Raw genomic sequence first — 12,938 nt, 5'->3', positions numbered from 1 at the left:
TCCCAAGTTATAGCCAGTATGCTTAAATCATGCTGGGGATGTCACCAGCTTGTGGGTTGTTCACCAAAGAAGGGAAACATGGGGGAGGGGAAATAGTGAAATAAAAGAGAGAGGGTGAGTGTTGGGGGGGGTAGGGGAGGAGGAGAGGAAATTATTGAATTTTTTCAAAATTTTTTTTTTCAATTGTTATTATTATTCTAAGATAATATAAGAATATATGTTGACCACTTTACACCAAAAAAATACTAATACACCTAAAATACTAAAACAAAAATATAATAATATATTTGTGCATGTTTGTGAGAATTATATATGTGTGTGTGTGTGTGTGTGTGTGTATGTGTATGTAAGTATGTATTTTGGGCAACGAGGCTTTTCTCTTTGTACTAATTTAGCTCCATCTTCCCATAACACTGCCAAGGAGCTTGGCCTAAAAGATAGGTGACTAACTAGAGTCATAACTTGAATCATAACCAGAACAAAATCAACTGAAAGAAAGTGGGCAATAACTCTATCCCTTGTAGTACCCTTTTTTTTTCATAAGCCCAATGGCCTAGGTTTAGGATAGTGGGTACAAAAAAGGGAAGGTGTTAGGCACCCTTTTCACCTTGACTTACCTTACAATAAGGGCTCGCCTCTACTTGTGTTTTTTATAGCCTATCTTATTATTTCCTTCTGAAGGTTCTAAGTCATGCAGAATACATATCCAAATTAGAAGCACACGTTGTTTAATTAAGAATACAATAACCATTTCAAGTGTACCTTATAACCTTAAAACATGCCTTGTTGCTATATTAAGACTTGTTAACATATTTACCTCGTTGCCTTATTTAACATGTTTTTATGTTATTTGCAATCTTCAGGTTTGGTTTGCAAATAAAGAAAAAAAATAAAGAGTAACTACATCTCCTAAGCATTTATCCCATGTCTTTAATATGCATCACCTCTTTAAAATTTACCTAATTTCTCTAGATTAATTAATAAGTCAGTTTACATGCATGAGTTAGAGTGCAATAAAATAAACATTCGAAGAAAAAGAAAAGGGAGAAAAGATTACAATCCTTTTTTTAACCTAAAAGCAATGAACCGAGGGGAAGAAAAGATTACAACCTTTTAAAAGAATAAAATAACTAAGTCCTATTATAAGGCTTATTTAGCCTAAAAGCCCACATGCAAGAGGCCTTGGAGTCCTTTTTAGGCTTTGGCCTACCTTGGTGTTTCTAAGGTTACCTTGTAGGTTTAAACTCAACTTACCTTGTTAACGCTCACTTGCTTTATTTAGAGGGGGTCCCACTTACCATATTTATATACTTATGATTTTGGATTTACTTACCATATTCATATAAGGAAAGAAATAAATTTAGTTACCAAATTTATATTTACCATAAAAACTGTCACAATTAAGCAAATAACAATAAACATGGAAAGAAGTTAGTATTTGATTAGATAAGGTGAAAAGTTAAACAAGCAAATTGAGCCAAACAAGTTTTCATTTTTTTATATAGAGGTAGCAATGAAGAAAATTATACAAAAATGGTAAACATGCATGATAATTGATGAAATTTTATAAGATTGTTCCCACAACATCATATAAGAACTTAGAAAAATGAAGCAATCAAAGAGAGCAATTGAGAAGAAAAAAAAAGAATTGAATTTTAAAGTCACTACTTATCAAATGTACTTAGGTTCTGTCCACTTATTTTGTAAAATGTTTGCATACCAAACCATACAGAATTATGAAAACCATAAAACATAAAAAAAATAAAGGACATTTTGAACTTAATTTTAAACATAAGAATCACCTAAAATGGGGAAAGCTTTATCGAGTTATGCCTTACAAAGTTCAAATACATGCAGAATCATATAGAATCAAATGTAAAAATTTTAAAAATCATAATTCACACACCATAAATTAGATCAAAATGAGCCAATACATGAAAGTTCCATGATTTTTCATGTAGAATATGGTTGGGATGAGAAAAGTTGCCTAATTATGACTTTTAAGTTAGGTAGTAACAGTTCATCCTAAAACCTAATAAAGAGTATATGAGGTTACCCTCAAATTATGTTCATACCAAAAGTGAACTATGAGTCAAAGAAAGTTAAAAGTACATAAAAAAAAATATATGTGAAAAAGACATCTTGAAAGCTTATTTCATGTCTTTTGCCTGCCCTTACCTATGTAAACTAAAATGGATAAAGAAAGGTAGATGAAGGGAGAATAAAGAATTTTCTGTAATCAGTCAATGAATGCCTCTTTAGTGTTTTAGGTGGTATTTATAAAAGTTTTTCTAATTAGGAAAACCAAACCTTTAGCCTAATTAGGAAGATGCTTAAATTTTTTCTAAGTTTTTTATTTAGGTGATTGGCTTCCTAAACTACGAGGTACTTTCCCCCCCTCCCCTTTTCTCTCTCTCTCTAGTTATGAGAGATTTGCTACCCTATTTTTATTTTTCCTTTATTATTTTTATTTATTTTCTTTTATTTACTTCTTGTTTAGGTTTATTTTCTCCCAAAGTGCAAGAATGAGATAGGTGCACCCTTAAACTACCCACCTTGGCCAAATTAGGCCTTAAGTAAGTTCCTAATGGGCCATCCTTCTATTGGCTTTTTCTTAGAGCTTCCTTTGGTCTATCACAATCCAATGATGCTATAGGTTAAGTCCAACTAAAGTACAGGAGGTCTATGCCTTACTTAAAGCCTGCCACACTCCCTAAACTATTTTTATCTTTTAATAATTTTTTATTTTTTATTTTTATTTTAGTATTTTTATGTAAAACATCTCATTCCATTTCTTTAGTACCTTTAAAGGCCTTGATGCCTTTCAAAACTTTCATCATTGGACTCCTCACTACCTCAAAAATGTAGGTTCTGTAGGGTGATAAACATAGGAGTCTATAGTTTGCCCCCAACTTTGGTAAGGTTTGGAATCAGCACTTAAGGTACTGCCAAAGACAATCAAAGTGTTAGCCACTATTTTTTGGACCAACACAACCTTAGCAATGAAGTTTGAGTATGCTAAATTCCATGACATACTAGATGCCAGAGTTAGGTCAAGACTTTATGTTATATAGCCTGCTCATTTTAAGGTTTATGGTTCCATGACTATAGCAAATGTGTAAATTATGTTTTGAGGGTTTGCACCTAGAACCTTTAGGCTTTTTATGTATTTCCTTTTGATGGAGAAACAAATGCTCTCGTAGTTCATCAATTCAACTTGATTTGAAAGAAATTGATTTGAAATAAATTTTTGAGCTTTGCGTTTAAGGAATACTTAGACTACTTACGTATCTCCTTTTCAGGGACAATTAGACCCTACATAGTTCAGCAAGACACGAATGAAAATTTATTTAAAATTTTGGGATTTGAATCTTAGTATACTTAAACTTCCTATGTATCACTTTTTGAGGGAGATTCAAACCCAACGCAGTTCATGCAATACAATTAACTTAAGAAAACATGCTATGAAGTGACATCATTTTTTAGGATTCAAATTTAAGCATTGCTTAAACTTCCTATGTATCTCCTTTTGAGGAAGAATCAGACCCTTTTATAATTCAATTCTCATGGCATGTGCTCGCCTGAGCAACCTATCTCTCATATCTACTTACACATTTTGCTTATGCCCGCTTAGGCATATTGCTTGCTTGAGCTATTCTAGTTCTCACATCTGCCTTAATGTTTTGCTCGTTTGATCTTTTCCATTTCTCATACCTACTTAACATGTTATGTCACACCTTACCCCTTTACAAGGTATAATATGATCCCGTTGTATATCTAATGAATTATCGAGCTTCGCATACCGATAACCCATTAAATATACTACAGGGAATTTTAAACGAATCAAACCATTTTATTTCATTTTATTTGGCAGAAAAATTGCATGGTAACGATTGTAATTTTAAATAAATCCAAAAATTAAAACCTATTGAAAACAACTTGTAAATAATATCATGCATAAATTGAATTCAAATCAAGCTCAAATCATTTCCTTTCATTTATTCAAGACCAAAAGAATAATAATAATTTATTTACATCTCAAAAGAACATTTAATTACAAATTTACATTCATTGAAAGTAACAAAATTAATATTACAAAAATTGACATCAAGCTGAAATGGAAAAATAATATTACAAAGTTTATGTGCAACTGCTCAAATGTTTATACATACATATAGTCAAAATTACATCAAAATCAATGTACAATGGGTATACCTAATAAATACCTGAAGCCAACTCAAAACACTGCTCCACTGCCTCTCACTCTGAAGCTTTCTCTTTTCCCCTACCTGCGACAGTATAAAGAAGCTATCGCTGAGCGGTGAACTCAGTGGTGCACAACTAATAAATTTAAAACTCAATGTAAAGCCTAATTTATCAAAACATAATAAATCACATTTTTCAGAATTCAGAAGACAACATAATATTTTTCAATCAATAAAAAATCATTTATTTTAATCACATTTTATTTAAACAATCACAAATCACAAGTGTTGACAACATACACACAGTTTAGACCATAACACAAAATTTTAATCAATGTCGTGTTGTATACCACGATAAAGCAATCTCAACCCCACTAATCATTATTAATTAGGAAGGTGGCTAGCTAGCTATATGAGTACTCATTCGAACTCAACCTCAACTGGTAAACCAGGGAGGGAGGATAACAAAATCAAACTCAACCCCACAAGTGGAGGAGGAACACAGTAAGAGACAGTCATGCCAAGTGTAGTTTAAAAACAAATTTCAAAAGTTCCTCAATCAAATAATCACATTTGCAAAACAACAACCACATTCAATTCATCATAAAACCCACATGGGATTGGCAACACACAAATTTCTCAAAACACTTCAAATGGCATTCAAATTCGGCCCACCCTCTTGCTACAATGATATTAAGGGCCAACATTTGCCTTTCCATAATCATAAATTCATCTCACAATTTAAAGTGCTCAAATGTAAAAGAAAAACATAATTGATTCATTTAAAGTTCATTCAATCCAATCATAAGGTTTAAAACAAAGGAAAAGTTTAGTTATGCGCAAACCTTCTTATACTTCACTTGACTTAGATCAACTTTTCCCTTCCTTTAGAGGCTCATTTTCTACTGAAAACATACAATTGAAGTGTCTCAATACTCATCCCAACTATTACCAATAACTCATCAAATAAATGCCTAATGAATTCCTAATTTAACTTTGTAATTTCCATGAATTCTGGATTCTAGACAGTTTTGGACCTTCCCAATTTTAACATAGTTCTAGTCATAATTTGGTGATGTTGTAACACCCCCATTTGCATAGCCTGGTAGATTTCACTGTTCCGGTGACTGGTGTCAGTCCGGACAATTAAGGGGATTAGAACCACACTTAAGACAACTAGAGAAGCTATAAACACAAATAATTAGTAATGTCCAATTAGTTAAGTGTAAACAAGAAAAATAGAACATAAGAAGTTAAACGAGCCGAGAGTCACAGCGATGGGTGACCTTCTCGGAAACGACTGCGAAGTCATTTTAAACTCAAATTTCAAACCGTAAAATGTGATGCCGCGGTCCTTAGGACCCTTATGAACACAGTGGAAAAGAGAAAATCATGAAAAAGAACTATTAAGCCAGTCAAATAATTAGGTTAGGGAGCCGAAAGAAATATGAAATTAATTGCAAATCGGGATGAACCGGTGAGGGGCAATTTGGTCAATTGACCCCGAGAGCTGACTCCTGACCTAACTGTCAAATAAAATCGGAGAAAAGAAAATTTCAGAATCGAGAATTAAATTAAAGAACTAATAGGAAAAAAAAAAGAAAGGAAATGAAAAAGGTGTAGGAAGATGACATCATGAATGACATCATGCATGATGCCATAAATCCTATAATTAATAAATTAAATTAAATTGATTTTTGGTCTTTCATAAGACAAAAAAGGATGAAAAAGAAAAAGAAAATTTAAAAAGTTATTACATTATGCTTATCTCACCTTTATGACATCATAATTGATTTTTTTTATTTCCCACCAATATTGACCAAGTCAAAAATTGTTTAAAGAAGACAAAGTAAAAAAAAAAAAAAAAGAAGGAAAATTTTTTTTATTTTGCTATTCTTCCTTACGTGAGTTCTCTTCCTCCTCACCCTCTCTTCCATTTTTCCCCATTAAAGCTTATTATCAAGCTTTTTAAACCTCAAATTACACCATAAATCTTTTGTGAAAAATAGTAGAAACCTCAAATTAAACCTCAAGAGGAAGATTAGAAGGAGAATAATTGAAGAAAATTGAGAGAAATAGAAGATAAAATTCTGCTCACTTAAGGTTGGTATTCTTCATTCATTCTCTCTTTGACTTTATGTGTAAGTAGTTAAGTTACACTTGTAATTAACAAATAAGTGAATAAAATCAAGCATGGTGGACCAAATAGAAATGTGGGCAGCTAGGGTTTAGGTTTGAGGATGAATAATTTTGATACAAATTATGAATTAGCTAAGTGTGAATGAGTGTATAAATTCCAAATATGCATGTAGAATTCAATAAATGAGCTAAACATGGAAGTTAGGGTTTTGGACCTAGGGTTTAGAGACCAAAAATGTGAGAAACTTGTAAATGGTGTCTTTGACCTAATGTGAAGTGAAAAATGGTCATTTGTGACCAAATGAGGTGTGTTAGAAGTGTTGGAATTAAAAGTCAATTCGGATTGGATAAGGTCATGTGCTGGCAGCATGACCAAAATCTCCTTTGAGGGACCAAAAATGAAATTTTACAAGTCCAATGGATATGGGACCAATTGGGAATGAAAATAGGCACTAAATGACACAATTTTCATTTAGGAAGCATGCCCAAAAAGTGACTAAAACCTAGTGAACAAAGTGGCCGAAGTCGGAAAATCGCAGGCTGCCTCTGCACAAACTGATCAAATGAACAGTATTTGTTCATTTGGTCATAACTCGAGCTAGGCAGGTCAAAATGACCTGAAATTTTACCAAGGTTAGATGAGATATAGATCTAAAACTTTCATGAAGAACACCAACCCAAATTATGCCATTAACCCAATCAAATTACTGCACAAAGTTGGTGACCTGAATCTGCAGAACTGCAGATTGCCATATGAACAGTAAAGTTTCAATGGCTATAACTCTCTCTAGAAAACTCAGATTTAGACGATTCTTGAACCGATGGAAACCTAAGACATAGTAGAACATTTCATATGAAGAAAATTAGACCAAATTATGGACTTAACGTGATCAAATTACTAAATGAAGTTGGATCAACAAATCTGCATAACCAAATTCTGCAGCATGAACAGTAATAGTAATTTGCTTATAACTTGAGCTACAAAACTCCAATTGTGGTGATTCAAAAATGAGAATAAACTTAAGACAATAAGGAACATTTTCTATGAAGAAAATTTTACCAAATTCCAACAGTAAACTGACCAATGAAACAGTACAATTAAGGACACCAAAACTAAAAATTTGGCAATTTTGCCTAAAAGACCTACGTTTTGAGAAAATGACCAAAACCAACAAGTTTGGTGACAAAAATGTGGTATGTGGGTAAAGTTGGAATTCCCATACCTATTAAGCCTTAGAAAGTCAATAATTTGACTTGAATAGTGCAATGAATAGTAACTCGAAACACAAAATTTCAAGAACGTCGAATTTAGCACGTTAGAGCTAGGTAAAAGTGAAGTTAAATTTATTTTTGGATTTATGCTAAGTTATGGTACTGAAAGACTGTGAAATTGTGTGTTTCAGTGGAAAGGAATATCGGGAAGGAACCCGAGGAACCGAGTCGAGGCTAAGGGGCGACTCGCTTGAGGTTTGTGCACAACATCACTATGCTTTAAAATGTAGTGATAAAGTGAATGAAATATGTATTTTACATTTTCTTTGAATTGTTGAAAATTTATTTGTGACATTAATTATGATGTTTTGACTTAAATTGTCCAAAGCTATTGTGTATATTTGAAATAACAATGTTTAGCAAATTGTTAAGATAAGTTTTGAAACCACAGTGTCATGACCATATATTTGAACACCTCACTAGCATGACTAGTGGGGGTAATTAGTTTCGAATTTTGATTCCTTCTCTGGAGAAGTGTTGAGGTGTGCCAGTAGAAGAGGATGTGAATGGATATCCATATATTTGAGCTAGCTAGCCTTGTGATGTGATTTCTCTTTAGTCTCTGGCTATTGAGATTTTATTTGTTTCGAATGGCATGATTTAACTGTGGGTTTTATGAAATATGTTTTGATACTTTGAAATGAACTTGGTTTGCATTTAAAATCTCATAATGCATGATTTGTACTTAATTCTCATGTTTAGCCAAATTTTTGAATAAATGTGATTTAAGTTTTGCATAAAGATTATTTTAGTATGTTGTGCACCACTGAGTCCTAGTACTCAGCGATAGCTTCTATTGTTGTAGAGCAGCAGACTGAGCTGCTAAGGATTGAGGATCTTCCTGCTTTGAAGCTATCGGGTATAATTTATACCCTAATTGTAAATATTTCTTTTGATGTATGTATTGCATATAAATGTATGGACATGTAAATGGGACTTGAGCAGCTTGTACAAAATATTGTATGAAGTTTGTAATAAAGTTTAGTTTGTGTTTCTTTTGATATAAATTTGTAAGGATGTGTATAAATTATTTTGTCTTTAATGAAATATGAGTGGAACTATTTTATTTCATTTGAATGAAATGTATTGCTAGTATTTTGAGGATTATTGAATTTTGAACTTGAGAAATTGATTGAAATGGATTGAGTTTGATTGTGAAATTGAAGTAGTTGTTGAGAAAAATTTTTAGAAGTGCTTTTTACAGGTATTTGAAGAACTGGTTTCTCAAAATACAGACAGAACTCTGTCAAAATTTTTATAAAATTTGCGAAAAAACAAAATGGACCAAAAATATTAACTAGATTTACTTTTAATTATATGTTTTAAATTCCTATTAGAAAATGCTCACCACTTGTCAAAAGTAAGAAAATTTTTTAAAATCCCTTATAGGGTACTGAATGAGTTATCGGTAGGTGAAGTTCGGTAGTTCATTAGGTATTCTACGGGATCATGTTATGCCTTACAGAGGGGTGAGGTGTGACATGTTTTAGTGGTATCAGAGCAAATTTTTGAAGTATGTTTTAACATGTGAATTTGTGTTTTTCTTTGTTAAGTACAACTGCTCAATGTCCATAATTGTTACTACAGTGCATTACATCATTAATATGAACTAACGGAGGGAAATCTCCTTGTGTTACTTGTTCAGGAGATACCCTAACTTTAGCCTGAAATGGAAGAAGGGGGTCGCTCAGTTGAGCAGTCTGTTGAAGCTAAGGCACAAGGGGAACCCTCAACTTTACCGAATGTTAGTGGGTTAGCAGCACCAGCCCCACAAATGCCGCAGTTTCCTGCACAGTTCGCACAGCAGATGGCTGCGATGTTTCAACAAATGGTTGGGGGTATGCCTGCTCAAGCTCCACCCCAAACACCTGTGGCACAACCACTGCCTCCAGCCAGACAATATGATAAATTACTGAAGTATGGGGCTGCAGAATTTAAGGGTACAGTGGACCCTTTAGAGGCAGAGCAATGGCTTGAAAGAATGGACAGAGTATTTAAGAAGCTGCACTGCTAAGATGAACTGAAGTTTGAGTATTCTGTGTCTCTACTGCAAGGGGATGGGTATGATTGGTGGAAGACCATCCTCCACAAATTTGAACCACGATCTTGACACAGGATGACTTCATCGAGAGTTCGGGCAATACATCGGATGCATATGTTGATCGGAAGTTACAAGAGTTTACGAGTCTAAAACAAGGCAACGAGCGATGGCGAGTATGAGAGGGAGTTCTCCCGCTTAAGTCATTATCTTTGGGAGTCTCCTTACTACCAGCAAGGCAAGGTGTAAGAGATTTGAGACGGGTTTGAAGCCCAGCATAAGGATGCAAGTTGTGGGATTCCGAAACAGCAACTTCTCAGAGCTCATGTCTCAAGCACTTGAGTTGGAAAGAATAGAATCAGAAGCAACCCCAGTGAAAGAAAAATCAGAAAAAGACAAGGGGGAAAAATCAGTAAAGCCGAGTTCTGGTGCTACCTCTGGAAAGAAAAAGAAATTTAGTGGACCCAGCAGGGGTCGAGGTGGAAGATTTGGTAGGGGTAGAGTTTTCGGACAGAGACCCCTAGGTGCAGTCGGCGATCGGCAGGGGTTCACATTCTGCCCGCCCCTTTGAGACTTGTGGCAAGATTCATGGGGGGGAGTGTTATTGGGCCACTGGAGCCTGCTTTAACTGCGGAGGCAAGGGTCATTTAGCAAGAGACTGCACTAGCACTCCGTCTTCGAGATATGGCCCAGCTCCTACTACTGCCGAGGGATCTATTCAGAGTCCTGCTCCTAGAGGTTCACAGTCAGTTGGCAGAGGAAGAGGCAGAGGTAGAGGCACTACTTGAGCGATCGAGGCAGTTGGTCGATGCATAAGGAAGTGCGTCAGCCAGAGTCTACATAATGAGACAGCGAGAAGAGGCTGAGACTTCCGATGTGGTAGCTGGTACATTCTCTATCTCTGATCAAGAAGTATTTGTATTGTTTGATCCGGGTTCAACCCATTCATATGTTAGTGCTAGCATAGTCAGTTCACTTGCTGTTCCATGTGTGCAAATGGGTTTTGAAGTACTAGTAACTAGTCCGTTAGGACAAGAGGTTCGGGTCAACAGAATTTATAGAGACTGTCCTTTGGTGATCCAAGGACATGTTTTCCTGTCAGACTTGATTGAAATGCCCTTCAGAGATTATGATATTATCTTGGGCATGGATTGGTTAGCCAGGCATCACGCCATGATTGATTATAGACTAAAGACAGTCACTTTTGGTCTCCCTCTGTACAGTGATGTGGTAATACATGGGGAAAGGCATTTACTGCCATCAAATATCATTTCAACTGCACTAGCTAGAAGAATGATCAGAAAGGGGTGTGAAGCATACTTAGCACATGTGATAGACACCCAAGTGGGGAGCCCAGCACTAAGGGACATCCCTACTGTATGTGATTTTCCGGATGTGTTTCCTAATGAATTGCCAGGATTACCTCCAGAAAGAGAGGTACAGTTTGAGATTGATGTTATGCCTGGTGTGGATCCAATCTCCATAACACCATATAGAATGGCACCTGCAGAATTGAAAGAGTTGAAAGTGCAGTTGCAAGAACTGCTTGACAAGGGCTTTATCCGCCCTAGTGTGTCACCTTGGGGAGTGCCAGTATTGCTTGTAAAGAAGAAGGATGGCACTCTCCGCTTGTGTATTGATTATCGACAGTTAAATAAGGTGACTATAAAGAATAGATATCCATTACCCCGCATTGATGACTTGTTTGATCAGTTGAGGGGTGCAGCTGTGTTCTCCAAAATTGACCTGAGATCTGGTTATTTTTAGCTGAAAGTACAAGAGCAGAGTATTCCTAAAACTGTCTTCAGAACTCGCTATGGCCATTATGAGTTTTTGGTTATGCCATTCGGGTTAACTAATGCTCCGGCTGCTTTTATGGATCTGATGAACACTATCTTCAGACCATACCTCGACCAGTTTGTTGTGGTATTCATAGATGATATATTGGTCTATTTGAGGAATGCAGAAGAGCATGATAGACATCTGCGGATTGTACTACAGACTTTGAGGGAGAAACAGCTATATGCCAAATTGTCGAAGTGTGAATTTTAGCTGAAGGAAATATCTTTCTTGGGGCATGTAGTATCAGAAGAGGGCATTAAAGTAGATCCAAGTAAGATTGAAGCTGTCCTTAATTGGAGGCCACCCAAAAATGTCATAGAGATTCGTAGTTTTCTGGGTTTAGCTGGATACTACCATAGATTTATGAAGGGATTCTCCATGTTGGCATCTCCATTGACCAAGCTGCTTAGAAAAGATGTAAAATTTCAGTGGACGGACAAATGCCAGCAGAGTTTTGATGAATTGAAGAGATGTTTGACTGAAGCTCCAGTCCTGACTTTACCTACTCCAGGTAAAGAATATACAGTATATAGTGATGCTTCTCACAATGGGTTAGGCTGTTTATTGATGCAAGATCGAAATATCATTGCTTATGCATCACGCCAGCTAAAACCGCATGAGAGGAATTATCCAACACATGATTTGGAGCTTGCAGCTATTGTGTTTGCTCTTAAGATCTGGAGGCACTATTTGTATGGGGAAAAGTGTTACATCTACACAGATCATAAGAGTTTAAAGTATTTGGGCACCCAGAAAGAGCTGAATTTGAGACAGAGGAGATGGTTAGAGTTGATAAAAGACTATGATTGTCTAATAGACTATCAGCCAGGGAAAGCTAATGTTGTGGCTGATGCCTTAAGTCGCAAGACTATGGCAAGTCTACGAGTTACTCCTTTGTCTTTGGTACATGAGTTAAGATCATTGCATGCTAGCTTAGAGATTAATGATGATGGGCAGACAGCAGTTGCATGGCATGTACAGCCAGTGTTGATTGATCAGATTAGAATGGCTGCTCAGAATGATCAGAAGTATCAGAAGTTGATGGAAGAAGTCCAATAGGGCAAGAAACCAGAATTCTCAATCAAAGATGATGGTCTATTGCTACACCAGGGCAAAATGTGTGTTCCTAATGATGTTGATTTGAGGCAGATCATTTTGAAGGAAGCACATGAGTCTCCTTTTGCCATGCACCCTGGTGGCACAAAAATGTATAGAGGGCTAAAGGAGCATTACTGGTGGATGGGTATGAAAAAAGATGTGGCAGAGTTTGTATCCAAATGCCTAACTTGTCAGCAAGTGAAGGCAGAGCATTAAGTACCCACTGGGTTGTTACATCCACTACCAGTACCAGAATGGAAATGGGAAAGAATAACAATGGATTTTGTGATGGGACTTTCGAGGACACAGAAGAGTCATGATGTAGTATGGGTCATTGTCGACAG

This window comes from Hevea brasiliensis, chromosome 3 (assembly GCF_030052815.1).
Source record: "Hevea brasiliensis isolate MT/VB/25A 57/8 chromosome 3, ASM3005281v1, whole genome shotgun sequence".
NCBI classification, from domain to species: domain Eukaryota; kingdom Viridiplantae; phylum Streptophyta; class Magnoliopsida; order Malpighiales; family Euphorbiaceae; genus Hevea; species Hevea brasiliensis.
The sequence above is the reverse complement of the archived record's forward strand: the minus strand, read 5'-3'. Positions refer to the sequence as shown.